Source organism: Bos grunniens, chromosome 2, assembly GCF_055505025.1.
Source record: "Bos grunniens cultivar Pamir isolate PY7600 chromosome 2, Bosgru_T2T1.0, whole genome shotgun sequence".
Taxonomy (NCBI): domain Eukaryota; kingdom Metazoa; phylum Chordata; class Mammalia; order Artiodactyla; family Bovidae; genus Bos; species Bos grunniens.
The window spans coordinates 103,948,302-103,962,874 of NC_141166.1; the positions used below are offsets into that span (position 1 = coordinate 103,948,302).

Here is a 14,573-nt window from a genome sequence, read left to right on the forward strand (position 1 = left end):
GGAAAAGCAGTTAAGTAAACAAAAAGTAAGTGGGCTTTCCTGGTAGCTCAGTTGGTAAAGAATCTGCCTTCAGTGCAGAAGACTGGGTTTGATCCCTGGGTCAGGAAGATCCCCTGGAGAAGGAAATGGCAACCAAGTCCAATATCTTGGCCTGGAAAATCCCAAGGACAGAGAAGCCTGGCAGGTTGCAGTCCATGGGGCTGCAAAGAGTCAGGCACAACTGAGCAACTAACACTATAAACACAAAGCAAATAATAATAATAAAACTAGTAAATATTAAACAGAAAAGTGTGCAATAGCAAATTCAATAAAGCCAGAGATTTGCTATTTTAAAAAAATAGTAACATTTGTAAACTCCAAGAAAGAATAATAAAAAGTGCAAAATTCACTGATCACTCACTGCTGTGTTACTGGTTTGTTTTTATCATACTAGACACTTGATGAAAAATAGATGAAATGAGAAAAAAAATGGGGAAAATCACTTTTAGTACAGGTTGATGACTAATGCAGGATTATCCAGCCTAAGAATTTTAAGGTCACATTTGTCTAGGGGAAATGACTTCACAAAAAACATTCCTGGTGAATATTTGTTTTTCTTTAATTGTGTGTAATCATATTGAATTTATTTTTCCCAGAGCAAAGAAACTAGGTCTATCAGTTCCTACTGACAATGTATTAGTGATAAATCTCAATTTACTCTCAACGTTTAAACTTTAAAAATCCAAAAAGTTGGAGATTCTCAGTGGAGCTATCCATTATATCTTGAATTAGTAAGGTTTTGATTTTCAAGAATCACAAATGTGTAAACTGAATATATTTGATCTCATTTGCCAATAGGAAGACAGAGTTTTCTCATCAAAATATAAAGGAAAAAAATAAATTCCATCATTACTCCTATTTGTTTTTGTATTTCTGAAAAAAAAAAAAAAAAAAAGATGGGGGTAATGAATTAACAGACCTTCAGTTCAGTTCAGTTCAGTCACTCAGTCGTGTCTGACTCTTTGCGACCCCATGGACTGCAGCACACCAGGCCTCTGTGTCCATCACCAACTCCTTAGTTTACTCAAACTCATGTCCATTGAGTCGGTGATGCCATCCAACCATCTCATTCTCTGTCGTCCCCTTCTCCTCCTGCCTTCAATCTTTCCCAGCATCAGGGTCTTTTCAAATAAGTCAGCTCTTCGCATCAGATAGCCAAAGTATTGGAGTTTCAGCTTCAACAACAGTCCTTCCAAAGAACACTCAGGACTTATCTCCTTTAGGATGGACTGGTTGGATCTCATTGCAGCCCAAGGGACTCTCTCCAACACCACAGTTCAAAAGCATCAATTCTTCGGCGCTCAGCTTTCTTCACAGTCCAACTCTCACATCCAGACATGACCACTGGAAAAACCATAGCCTTGACTACACAGACCTTTGTTGACAAAGTAATGTCTCTGCTTTTGAATATGTTGTCTAGGTTGGTCATAACTTTCCTTCCTAGGAGTAAGTGTCTTTTAATTTCATGGCTGCAATCACGATCTGCAGTGATTTTGGAGCCCCCCAAAATAAAGTCAGCCATTGTTTCCACTATTTCTCCGTCTATTTGCCATGAAATGATGGGACCGGATATCATGATGTTTGTTTTCTGAATGCTGAGCTTTCAGCCAATTTTTTCACTCTTCTCTTTCACTTTTATCAACAGGCTCTTTAGTTCTTCTTCACTTTCTGCCATAAGGGTGGTGTCTCTGCATATCTGAGGTTATTGATATTTCTCCCAGCAATCTTGATTCCAACTTGTGCTTCCTCCTGCCCAGCATGTCTCATGATGTACTCTGCATATAAGTTAAATAAGCACGGTGACAATATACAGCCTTGATGTACTCCCTTCCCGATTTGGAACCAGTCTGTTGTTCCATGTCCAGTTCTAACTGTTGCTTCCTAACAAGCACACAGATTTCTCAGGAGGCAGGTCCAGTGGTCTGGTATTCCTATCTCTTTCAGAATTTTCTACAGTTTGTTGTGATCCACACAGTCAAAGGCTTTGGTATAGTCAATAAGGCAGAAATAGATGTTTTTCTGGAACTCTCTTGCTTTTTTGATGATCCAACGGATGTTGGCAATTTGATCTCTGGTTCTTCTGCCTTTTCTAAATCCAGCTTGAACATCTAGATGTTCACAGTTCATGTATTGTTGAAGCCTGGCTTGGAGAATTTTGAGCATTACTTTATTAGTGTGTGAGATGAGTACAATTGTGCAGTTTTTGAACATTCTTTGGCATTACCTTTCTTTGGAATTGGAATGAAATCTGACCTTTTCCAATCCTGTGGCCACTGCTGAGTTTTCCAAATTTGCTGGCATATTGAGTGCAGCATTTTGCAGGATCATCTTTTATGGTTTGAAATAGCTCCACTGGAATTCCATCACCTCCACTAGCTGTGTTCGTAGTGATGCTTCCTATGGCCCACTTGACTTCACATTCCAGGATGTCTGGCTCTAGGTGAGTGATCACACCATCGTGATTATCTTGGTCATGAAGATCTTTTTTGTACAGTTTTTCTGTGTATTCTTGCCACCTCTTCTTAGTATCATCTGCTTCTGTTAGGTCCACACCATTTCTGTCCTTTATTGAGCCCATCTTTGCATGAAATGTTACCTTGGTATCTCTAATTTTTTTTGAAGAAATCTCTAGTCTTTCCCATTCTGTTGTTTTCCTCTATATCTTTGCACTGATTGCTGAGGAAGGCTTTCTTATCTCTCCTTGCTATTCTTTGGAACTCTGCATTCAAATGGGTATATCTTTCCTTTTCTCCTTTGCCTTTCATTTCTCTTCTTTTCACAGCTATTTTTAAGGCCTCCTCAGACAGCCATTTTTGTTTTTTGCATTTCTTTTCCTTGGGGATGATCTTACTTCCATTGTATATTCATTAGGGATTTGATTTAGGTCATACCTGAATGGTCTAGTGGTTTTCCCTAATTTCTTCAACTTAACTCTGAATTTGGCCATAAGGAGTTCATGATCTGAGACACAGTCAGCTCCTGGTCTTGTTTTTGCTGACTGTATAGAGCTTCTCCATTTTGGCTACAATGAATATAGTCAATCTGATTTCGGTATTGACCATCTGGTGATGTCCATGTGTAGAGTCTTCACTTGCGTTGTTGGAATAGGGTGTTTGCTAAGACCAGTGCATTCTCTTGGTAAAACTCTGTTAGCCTTTGCCCTGCTTCATTCTGTACTCCAAGGCCAAATTTGACTGCTACTCCAGGTGTTTCTTGACTTCCTACTTTTGCATTTCAGTCCCCTATAATGAAAAGGACTTCTTTTTTTGGTGATAGTTCTAGAAGGTCTCGTAGGTCTTCAAAGAACCTTTCAACTTCAGCTTCTCCAGCATTACTTGTCAGGCATAGATGGATGACCATATTGAATGGTTTGCCTTGTAAACGAACAGAGATCATTCTGTCATTTTTGAGACTGCATCCAAGGACTGCATCTTGGACTCTTTAGTTGACTATGATGGCTACTCCATTTCTTCTAAGGGTTTCTTGCCCACAGTAGTAGATATAATGGTCATCTGAGTTAAATTCACCCATTTCAGTCCATTTTAGTTCACTGATTCCTAAAATGTAAATGCTCACTCTTGCTATCTCCTGTTTGACCACTTCCAATTTGCCTTGATTCATGGACCTAACATTCCAGGTTCCTATGCAATATTGCTCTTTACAGAATCAGATCTTGCTTCCATCACCAGTCACATCCACAACTGAGTGTTGTTTTTGCTTTGGCTCCATCTCTTCATTCTTTCTGGAGTTAACAGACCTTATCTCCTTTTAACTCTGTTGAGGATGCCCATACTATGCGGACCTTGTAAATAATGTGAAGAAAATCTCAGTCTACATAAATTTATAGGTAACTCATTTTTTCCAGATTATTTGTTATCACATCAAAACTAAAATACTGGGTATTGTGATACAGTAATTTGAATTTCTATATTTATATCTTAAAGCCATCTTATAATTCTTTTTTCTTATAGGATTTTCTTTGTCAGACATTCTATGCTTTAGCATTGGGAATTAAAGTTACAATTTATAAAAATGAGCAGTGTTCAAAGATACTCTACAATGGAATTTCCCTACTTTTGTTCTGAATTATCAGGGTTATTTTCTCTGTATAGAAAACTAGAAAGTAGACATATTTAATGAGAAGGATGAGGAAGGGGGGAGAATAAATGAAGGAAGCAGAGAGAAAGAGAGAAAGAAAGAAGATAGGAAGAAGGGAGGGAGAAAGGGAGGAAGAAAGAAGGAAAGGAAGAAAGGGAGTAAGGAAAATTAGGAAAGAGGGGGAGTGAGAACTGTATTTTTTTCTTGGAGGACAGGTCAATTAAACTTACAGGTCAATTAAACTTATTCTGACCCTAATAGTGATGAAGAGACCTGTAAAGGCTTTTAACAGAGTGAGCAATGAGATTTGTACTGTGAAAATGCAACTCTGGCTATGAAGATAAATTGGACTGGAGGTGACCAACGAAAGCAGCTAAAAGTAGTAAAAAGTAGTCCCAGTCAGAAAACATATTAATAAAAACCTGGCCTGCTATGGTAAATAAAGAAGGAGATAGATTCAAAATAGTGATTTATTGTGAAATTCACTCAGTCGTGTTCCACTCTTACAGAGTCCATGGAATTCTCCAGGCCAGAATACTGCAGTGGGCAGCCTTTCCCCTCTCCAGGTGATCTTCCCAACCCAGGAATCGAACCCAGGTCTCCCATATTGCAGGCATTTTACCAGCTGAGCCACAAGGGAAGACCAAGAATTAAACTTATATCAAACATATACTATGTGAATAATATACAAAACACTATGCATATCACTGTTTTCTGATTGTCCTGGCTTCTTATTGGCCAAATTCAATTCAATATCTAGCTGTATTATAAATATTTTAAACTTTCTCTGTGTCTATGTCACTCATGTTTCACTGCACTATTCCAAATCCTGTCTGTATATATAGGCTATCTTCATTTAAGCAGACAAATGCCACCTCAAACTCAACAAGTCTCCAATTTCATATTTAACAACTACCACTTCTACCCAATAATCAGTTGGTAGCCAGGTCACTCTTATAAACATCCAAGTTTAAAATCCTGAAGTCCTCTTTTAGCCCTTGATATCTTAATGTTGTCAAATTCACTATTAAATATTTTTTTATTGTAAATATCTCATAGTTTTATCTTTTTCTCTCAGTCCTCATCACCATGCCATCATGTTCTTACTCAATGATCTAATACCATGGCTGCTGTCCTGATTTTAGCCTTCAAGTTGGCCCCCCAGTGATCTTCAGCTGATATTCACACCTTCGTGTAATTCCTTCAACATATTATCAAAGTTGGTCTTAAGACCAATACAATAAGGAAGAAAAGAAAGTATGTAACTTTCCGTATTACATTATAAAAAGACTGCAGCTTCCTTCTTGAGGACACTCTACTTTCTCTCTCTTATTTTCTCTCTTATTCTAGAATCACTCATTTTGATGGAAACCATCTGCTAGGCTGTAAGAACACTCAGGAAGCATGTATAGAAGTCTGTGTTAAGTAATGGAGATCTTTAACCAACAGCTAATGAGGAACTAGGAGAAGGCAATGGCACCCTACTCCAGTACTCTTGCCTGGAAAATTCCATAGACGGAGGAGCCTGGTGGGCTGCAGTCCTTGGGGTCGCTATGAGTCGGGCACAACTGAGCGACTTCACTCTCCCTTTTCACTTTCCTGCACTGGGGAAGGAAATGGCAATCCACTCCAGTGTTCTTGCCTGGAAAATCTCAGGGATGGAGAAGCCTGGTGGGCTGCCGTCTATGGGGTCACACAGAGTCGGACACGACTGAAGCGACTTAGGAGCAGCAGCAATGAGAAACTAAAGCCTGCCAATAGCTACATGACAAAACTTAGAAGTAGACTTTTAAGCCCCAGCAGACCTGCAGACCTATCTTGACATTTTGTGAGATAACTTGAGCCTGAACCCTCAAGCTAAAATACTCCCAAATTTCTGGTCTTATAAAACTGTAAAATAATAAATATTTAATATTCTAAGCTGCTAAGTTTGGAGGGGGGGGGGGTTATTACACAGCAATAGATAATGACTATAATCTCCATTTTATATATGCTTGTTGTCTTGTTATGTTTGAGTCCAGATTTCTCTGCTTACATTCCAGGCCTTTTTATTATCTGATTTCATCCCTTCTAATGTAGACCCCTAAACAATCAAAGTTTCTCTGAACTTAATTGCTTGAACCAGTGTTCCCTTTGCTTATGTTTTTCCACCTTCCTGAATATCTTTTATCTTTCTTTATCCATCTTCAAGGACCACATCATGTATAATTATCTCCAGAAAACCTTTTTTGATATCTCTGTCCTGTGCATTGATTTCTTCTATGGAGTTAACTGAATTTTGCTCTAATTATTTCATGTAAGTTGGCTGTTCAGAGTTCATTACTTTGAATCCATTCCCCAGCCCTCACCACCTTCACAATATCCACTTCCTTCTCATTCAGTTTCTAGATAACCACTAATTAAATGGATGTTTAATCCTATCACCATTCATTTTCTGAAACGTTTGTCCCAACAAAATTTGATCACAATAGCATTTTGAAACCAATGGTTATTTCTTGTGATCCTTACACTGATGTTATTATAATCTCATATAATTGTACAAGTGCTTAGAAATGTTATTCATATCTTAGAATAAAGAAAAGAGGTCAGTAGATTGAAAGTATACAAATGAAATTTGCACAAGATATAGTCAAATAGCTTTCATCATATTAGGCAATTTGAAACAGTGACAAACAGAAAAATATTTTAATACAAGTACTGATGTTTATAGTCATGCTTTAATATTTAGGTTATGGAAAATCTAGAAGAAAAGTAAAAAATAAATAGGTGAACTAATAAGATAACTATAATGAAGTGACCATATGATTTTAATCTCACTCTTAGGAAGTTATTTATTTCTGTGAAATTAGAAACTTTGCCTTATTAAAACAGTCAATCATCATTTAACCACCCTTATTTTTAATCCATGCTTGGTGTCTAAGTGTGGTGTCAGTGGACTTCTATAACAAGAAGAGGAAAATGCAGATTCTTTTTTAATGGAACTGTTTTGTTAATTTGTGGCTGACTTTTTATGTTAAGGTCTCATTTTTAAAATTGTTTCATGTTAGTGCAGTATATATACACTATTGCATTTGTATATTGCAGATACAAAATCCTAAAATAATAAAAGAAGGAAGAGATTTGTATTTCTCCAAACTTGAAGAAGGGTTCAGAGTAGTAAATGAGGAATTTTCTATCAAGGACACTCTCCCAAGGGACTCTGGTAGATGCTGAGGTTCTAAAATCTAATGCAAAAACAAAAATAAATAAATAAAATCTAATGCAAACTATCCAGTGTCTTAAAATAATTCTTTTAATAACAAAACCTACATAGAACCATGATTTTGAAATCAAACTAAGCTTTTCCTTTTAAGCTTTTATAAATAAAATTATATTAAGGGGAGCTTTGTTTCAGGCTAATTATCAAGTAATTTTATTCTAAGAGACAATACCCAACATCATTTTTCAGGGAAATATCCTCTAAATCCATAAAGAGTTTTGAAATTTCTAATATATAAAACTACAGCACAAAAACCCTGGAAATTCCAGGTGATTTTAGGAAAAGTCTAGAAGCAACTAAAGAATCTCAGTAACAGTCTGAAATGTCACCTATTCAAAGTGAATTTTCTCCTGAGCATCCTCAGAGATTTTATCTCAAAGATCAGATAGGGATGCTTTTGGTGAAACGAAACTTCAGAGAGACAAGATAAATTTAGAATCAATTTTACAAAAGCTAGATAGTTGTTGCTGGAAGGATACACTTACCATTCATTTATTAATTCAAAAAAAAATTTTACAAAGGGTCTACTCTGGGCCAATACCTGCCTCTATTCTCTAGGAACTCACTATACAAATACCGTATGTATGTACATATATAATGTATATATTTCTCACTTTAGTACATTCAAGGTATGAGCCAGATACCACGGGGTACAGAGGGCTGAGTATTTAATGCTATCTGAAGGCACAGGATGAGATGGCTGGATGGCATCACTGACTCGATGGATGTGAGTCTGAGTGAACTCCAGGAGTTGGTGATGGACAGGGAGGCCTGGCATGCTGTGATTCATGGGGTCGCAAAGAGTTGGACACGACTGAGCGACTGAACTGAACTGAACTGAAGACACAGGATAGGACTGAAAGGAGACTTGCTAGAGAAGATAACAATTGAGCTGAGTAGTGAAGAATAAGAAACAATTTCCCAGGTGGACAAGAGGTGAGAGGAGAGTGTTCAGAAAAGAGAAACAGTATGATCAAAGGCAGAGAAGCAAGTAATCCCATGGTTCCTTTTCAGGAATGGGAGTAACTAATCCAGATAGAGGCACAGAGTACAGTGTGGACAATGCAGGGAGTAGGGTTGGATGGCTGGTCTGGGGCCAACCATCAAGGGAAACATTTGCCATACAGAGACTTCTGACCCTAAGAGTGACAAAGAGGCTTGTAAAGGCTTTTAACAGAGTGAGCAATGAGATTTGTACTGTGAGACTGCAACTCTGGCTATGAAGATAAATTGGACTGGAGGTGACCAATGAAAGCAGCTAAGAGTAGTAAAAATAGTCCTAGTCAAAATTATATTAATAAAAACCTGGCCTGATATGGTAAATAAAGAAGAAGATAGATTCAAAATAGAGATTTAATGTGAAAGTCGCTCAGTTGTGTCTGACTCTTTGTGAGGCCATGGACTGTATGGTTCATGGAATTCTCCAGGCCAGAATACTGGGTAGCCTTTCCCTTCTCCAGGGGATCTTCCCAATCCAGGGATTGAACCTAAGTCTCCCACATTGCAGGTGGATTCTTTGCCAAGTGAGCCATAGGGAAGCCCAAGAGTATTGGAGTGGATAGCCTAACCCTTCTCCAGCTGATCTTCCTGACCCAGGAATTGAACCAGGGTCTCCTGCATTGCAGGTGGATTCCTAACCAACTGAGTTATCAGGGAAGCCCCCAAAAGAGATTTATTAAGGAAACATAATTACAACTTACTAACCAACTAGGAGCTTCCCAGGTGGCTCAGTGGTAAAGAATCTGCCTGCAAAGTAGGAGATGTGGGTTCGATACCTGGATCGAGAAGATCCCCTGGAAGAGAGCACAGCAACTCCAGTATTTTTGCCTGGAGAACTCCATGAACAGAATTCCACAGGGTCACAAAGAGTTGGACACGACTGAAGCATCTTAACACACACACACGGAGGGACCAACTGGATATATAGAGTTAGTAACTCTAGTATGAACTCCCACATTTCTGAGTTGGATACCAAGGTAAAGGTTACTATTCTGAACCAGGTTATGGTAGATAAAGGACAAGGAACTAGTTTTCACACTGTTCTCTTGATATATTTTACAGTCTATTGAAAATAGCCGGTAGATTATTAGATATTTAACTTAGACTAGCAAGAAAGAAGCCCGAGTTCAAGCTATAGATTTGAGTGACACCAACAGAGCTGGCATTTAACACCTTAGAAGTAGATAACATGTCTAAGGAACTGTGACAAAAATATAGGTGTCTTTTCAAAACTAATAGGTATAATTTTTCAAAATCTACTACATATCCAGGTTTTTATACCCTATCCTACAGTACCTATCCTAGAACCTTGAAGAGAATGGGTATTTTAGGATGAAACTGATCATTTGAGCAGCTGATCAAATGCTGGACAGACTGACTAGACTATAGATGGAGACACTGACATGAATTTGATTCAATCAGTAGTAGATCATGAGAAGGTTCAGTGGTGCGATGCGACTGTAGAACATTAGAAGGAAGGTGAAGGTAGGAAGTGCGCTAAGGAGTGAGCAGAAAAACTAAAATAGAAATAATCATTCTTTCAAGAATGGGTATCACCCCCAGTAGTCATGTATGGATGTGAGGATTGGTCCATAAAGAACGCTGAGTGTCGAAAACTTGATGCTTTTTAATTGTAACGCTGGAGAAGACTCTAGAGAGTCCCTTGGACTGCAAGGAGATCAAACCAGTCCATCCTAAAGGAAATCAACTTTAAATATTCATTGGAAGGACTGATGCTGAAGCTGAAGCTCCAATACTTTGGCTATCCTATACAAACAGCCAACTCCTTGGAAAAGACCCTGATGCTGGGAAAGATTGAGGGCAGGAGGAGAAGGAGGCGACAGAGGATTAGATGGTTAGATAGCATCACTGACTCAATGGACATGAATTTGAGCAAGCTCCGGGAGATAGTGAAAGACAGAGGAGTCTGGCATGCTGTAGTCTAAGGAGTCACAAAGTGACTTAGTGACTGAACAATAACACCACCACCAAGAAGTTTAGCTGTGAAGGGAAAGAGGTAGGTAAGCTCCTAGAGAGACAGCATATAGAAAGGGACATCCACTATTGGACAATGTTTATAGGCTGAATTGAAAGCTGCCAACAAAACTTATAGCTCATAATTACTATTTTCTTTTGAGGGAATGAAACAAAATTACAAATATTTTCAGGAGCTGACATTATAGCTACTCAACTGCCCAACTGCCAGTCACTACCCAAGTTTAATACTTGGCTGCCATCTTACGAATATCTCCTAGTCATTTATTTACCACAAGAACCATACAACTCAAATTATGATTTATAAATTTTAGAAGAGAATAATCTTATTGATTCTATGTCTATTCAAAATCTCCACTAGAATTCATTTTTCTTAGAAGTTTCTCCATCTCTTCCACAGATACAGGGGCCAAATGATACACTTCTCATTAAATTACCAAGGGGTAACAGTTGAGGCTGGAAATGGCAACCCACTCCAGTGTTCTTGCCTGGGGAATTCCAGGGACAGCGGTGGAGCCTGGTGGGCTGCCGTCTATGGGGTCGCACAGAGTCGGACACAACTGAGCATCTTCACTTTCACTTTTCACTTTCATGCATTGAAGAAGGAAATGGCAACCCACTCCAGTGTTCTTGCCTGGAGAATCCCAGGGACGGAGGAGCCTGTTGGGCTGCCTGCTATGGAGTTGCAGAGTCAGACATGACTGAAGCGACTTAGCAGCAGCAGCAGCAACAGTTGAGGGAGGTAGTAGGGATGACAAAACGGTTGTTCAGTTTCTCAGATTATGAACAGCAGCAGGAGAATCTAACATTTTACCCCAGGGGAAGGGGAAAAGAAAGAAGAGGAAAAGAAAGAAGGAAAGGGACAGGAGAGTAGAATGATAAAGATACTTTTTTTTTTTGCCAACTCATGTATTTTCTCTAGTGTTCCAGAAATAATTAAATTAATAAAAAGAAACTTGATAAACATTCTCTTTATCTGAGACATACTGTTTGCTTTGGGATAAAAATAACTATCCTGAAACTTATATTTCAAAGAGAAACGTGAGTACCTAAAGACAAATATTTTATGTAAGTGTATAATGATTAAATCCTGAAAATGAAAATTTTGAATACTTAAGTTAGTGAAAATTAAGAAAAAAATATTTAAAATTTGTTTCAGCTTTCAACTTTTTAGGAATCTTCTAGTATTCCTGAATCAAACTTTTTACCTAACTGTAAAAGATTATTTACATATATTTTACAGAAAGTTTGTGATACCTGTAAAGAAAGGGGAAGATATTAAAGTGATAAATTGTTTGCATTTTAATTGAAAGGAAAAGAAACCATCAAATGTGGTAAGGTTAAAAAAATTAGATCAAGTTACAATCAAAGAATCCCTCATCCCTTCCACAGGTGCTGTTTGTGTGAACATCTACTCACTGGCATTGATAATACAAGGGTCTGGTTGCCCCTGTTGCATGAACGTATTGTCTGTGCTTTCCATTAGCATTAATGGGTGTTACATATGCAAAGGAAGAGAAGAACAGACTCCATCTATGATTAATAACAACAATGCTTCCCACTCTGGTGTAAGCTTCCTAGGAAAGCATATTTTATCATCCAGTTCAACAAACTGAACTCCTTCCCCTGGACAGGTAGAGATATAGTGTATCTACATAAAAGAGAGAGTTAAAAAAAAAAAAATTGCAAAGGTGGAACTAAATCTCCAAGACCTGGTTGTTAGAGACCTTGTCAATAGTTCAGATTTGTGTAACAACATTAGACTTACTAAATTGCGCCCTCCAGGTTCCGAGGCACTGAGTATCTTCTGCACTCATCAATTAATACTCCTGGCTAGTGTTTTGTTTTTCTTTCCCCTTGGGAAACGGGAGGGTGGACAGAGAAAAGAATGTATATTCAGCCCTTGGTAACTTCAATTAGTTGCCAACCAAAGATTTTATCCTAGTAGCGAAACCAGGAGGAAAAAAATATTTTAAATTAATTTGAAGATGCCTACATTTCTAGAATGGCATTGCTTTAACACAGCTATGCAAATGAGTCCAATTTAGCATCTTGTATTCAGCTGGAAACCATTGCTAAATGATCAGGATAGCCAGTCACAGATATTAAAATGAATTATATCTAATCTGAATTTTAGTCACGCTACATTAACTAATAGAAAGTTATTAACATTTCAAGAGAAAAAAAGCTTTTGCCTGCAAAATTAACAGTGGCTGAGATGTGACCTGTGAGCCATGAAGCCTGATCACTGTAATGACAGTGTAATGGCATATTTACATTAAAATCTCTGCAGCTAATATGGGATTCAGAATTGGACGGTAAGTCGAGGATTATTTAGTCTGGCCTGTTGGCCTTTCTCTAAGTAGTTTTTTTTTTTTTTTTTTTAACTTCAATACAAATCTGAAACTTTTCATTTCATGACTATTTATGTGACCAGTTTCTACAGCTCAGTCTATCCATCTTTACAGGACTAATTTTTGCTTTCATTTTCTCTCTTGCTTGTTTTGTATATGTTTTTATACGTATAGCTGTGTTTCTTTCTCTCCTTGTCCTTTTTTCCTTCTTACTTCTGCCCGTTGGTTTCATGGACTTTAGGAAATTGAGGCTCAATTGCAAACCAGTGGAGGAAAGGGGAGCAACTTCTTTTTCATTTTTATTATGACTTGGTTTCAAAAATTTGGCCACTTTGATTTTTTTTAATTTTATGCTTGCAAAACACACACTCGAGAAGGCATTTCTGCAACAAGCACTGGTTTAAAATGAGTAACAATACAACTATCCTTATTAATCTCTAGAAATATGGAAGGCATTCAGGTTATCAGATTGTTTTTTCTATAGTCAGTTTAAAGGTTAAAGATTCAACAATAGCGCTCATTTACCTTGTAGATTTAAGTCATTGCTTTTCTTTTTTTCAATGAGGTGAATAAAAAAAGATTACAAATAGAATAATAGGAAGAATATTAACAATAAGAAGAATCAAACTGAACATTAATTTTGCAATTTTATAAGTGTTTGGACTTGAAAGAACCTTTGTTTGTTAAAGAAATCATCTAGAGAATGCCATAAAATCTAGATTAGAGAGACATAAATTCATAAGTTCTCAAATATGTCATCTGTAGACTAGTTTATTTTTTAACCTGTCAAATTTGCGAATATTGAACTCTAAACAAAACTTTGATAATGAAATATAATAAAGAGGCATTTATCTTCTCTAAAAGGACAGAGAACAAAAGACAAATAATAGGTTCTTTTAATGCAGTTAATGTTCGACACAGATATTTTGCTACAATTCTGCTTCAAAAATGAATTCAATCCATTCTTCTCCAATCATAATAAACAAAGCAGATACATATTTCTAAACTGTAACTTCTAATAATTTAGTATTTTATTGCCTTTTCCATTTTCAAAGAGGATGTTGTCAAATATCCCTTTGCCTCTCTTGAATTTTTAAGTCTTCTAAAAGAGGGCTTTATCTGAAGGCAAATTATCCTGTTTACACTATGAATTTGCACACAAATGTATTTCAGCACAGACATGTGTCAGTTATAAAGGATGTCATAATAAAAATGTCACCTCAGTTCCATTTCCCAATTAGAAAAAGAGTATCAATACAGTGACATTGGTTTGACTAACATGAATCTATGCTAACGTCTGCTAGGCTAATATCTATAATAACTACAGACAATGCATTTGTAGTAAAATCAAACCTTCACTCTATTTCTTAGATCTTTATTAGAGTACAGGCATATTATAAATGTTGACTGAAGAAATAACTAGAAATTTGATCTGATATAATGTGACACAAATTAAGTTTAAACAGTTTGAACTTTATTTGATATTTCTGAATGCAGTGTCATATTTTGAATTTTTTAATAAAAAAAAAAGTCCTAAGCTAAAATAAACAACTAGTGTTAGTTGTTAATTTTTCTTCTAAAACCCATTTCTCTCTCCTGATTCACCAATGACAATGGATGCTTCTGTTTTTAGGGAATATATAGAATCTACACAGCTTTGACTATAAACATTAATCATATAAAAGCTTGCTGGTTAGACTAAATCACAGGATGTCAACAAAAGAACAATATTTCCATTGTGGATACTTGGTAACACCCTAAATATGACAAGGCTTATGTTGTATTAGGTATTTATTTTCTAATATGTTAGACATGCGATCATGTTCTTA

The 14,573-nt window shown here is 37.0% G+C and overlaps 1 long non-coding RNA gene across 11 annotated transcripts in view; it reads right to left on the minus strand.

The window, feature by feature from the left end:
- LOC147378444 (uncharacterized) overlaps positions 1-14,573 on the minus strand; it is a 226,329-nt gene that overhangs the window by 107,106 nt on the left and 104,650 nt on the right. The window contains exon 3 of one of the 11 annotated variants that reach the window (XR_015152366.1): positions 12,159-12,246. The exons of the other annotated variants lie outside the window; for them this stretch is intronic. This is a non-coding gene — a long non-coding RNA (uncharacterized LOC147378444). The remainder of the gene's footprint in view (positions 1-12,158; positions 12,247-14,573) is intronic. 11 annotated transcript variants of the gene reach the window in all.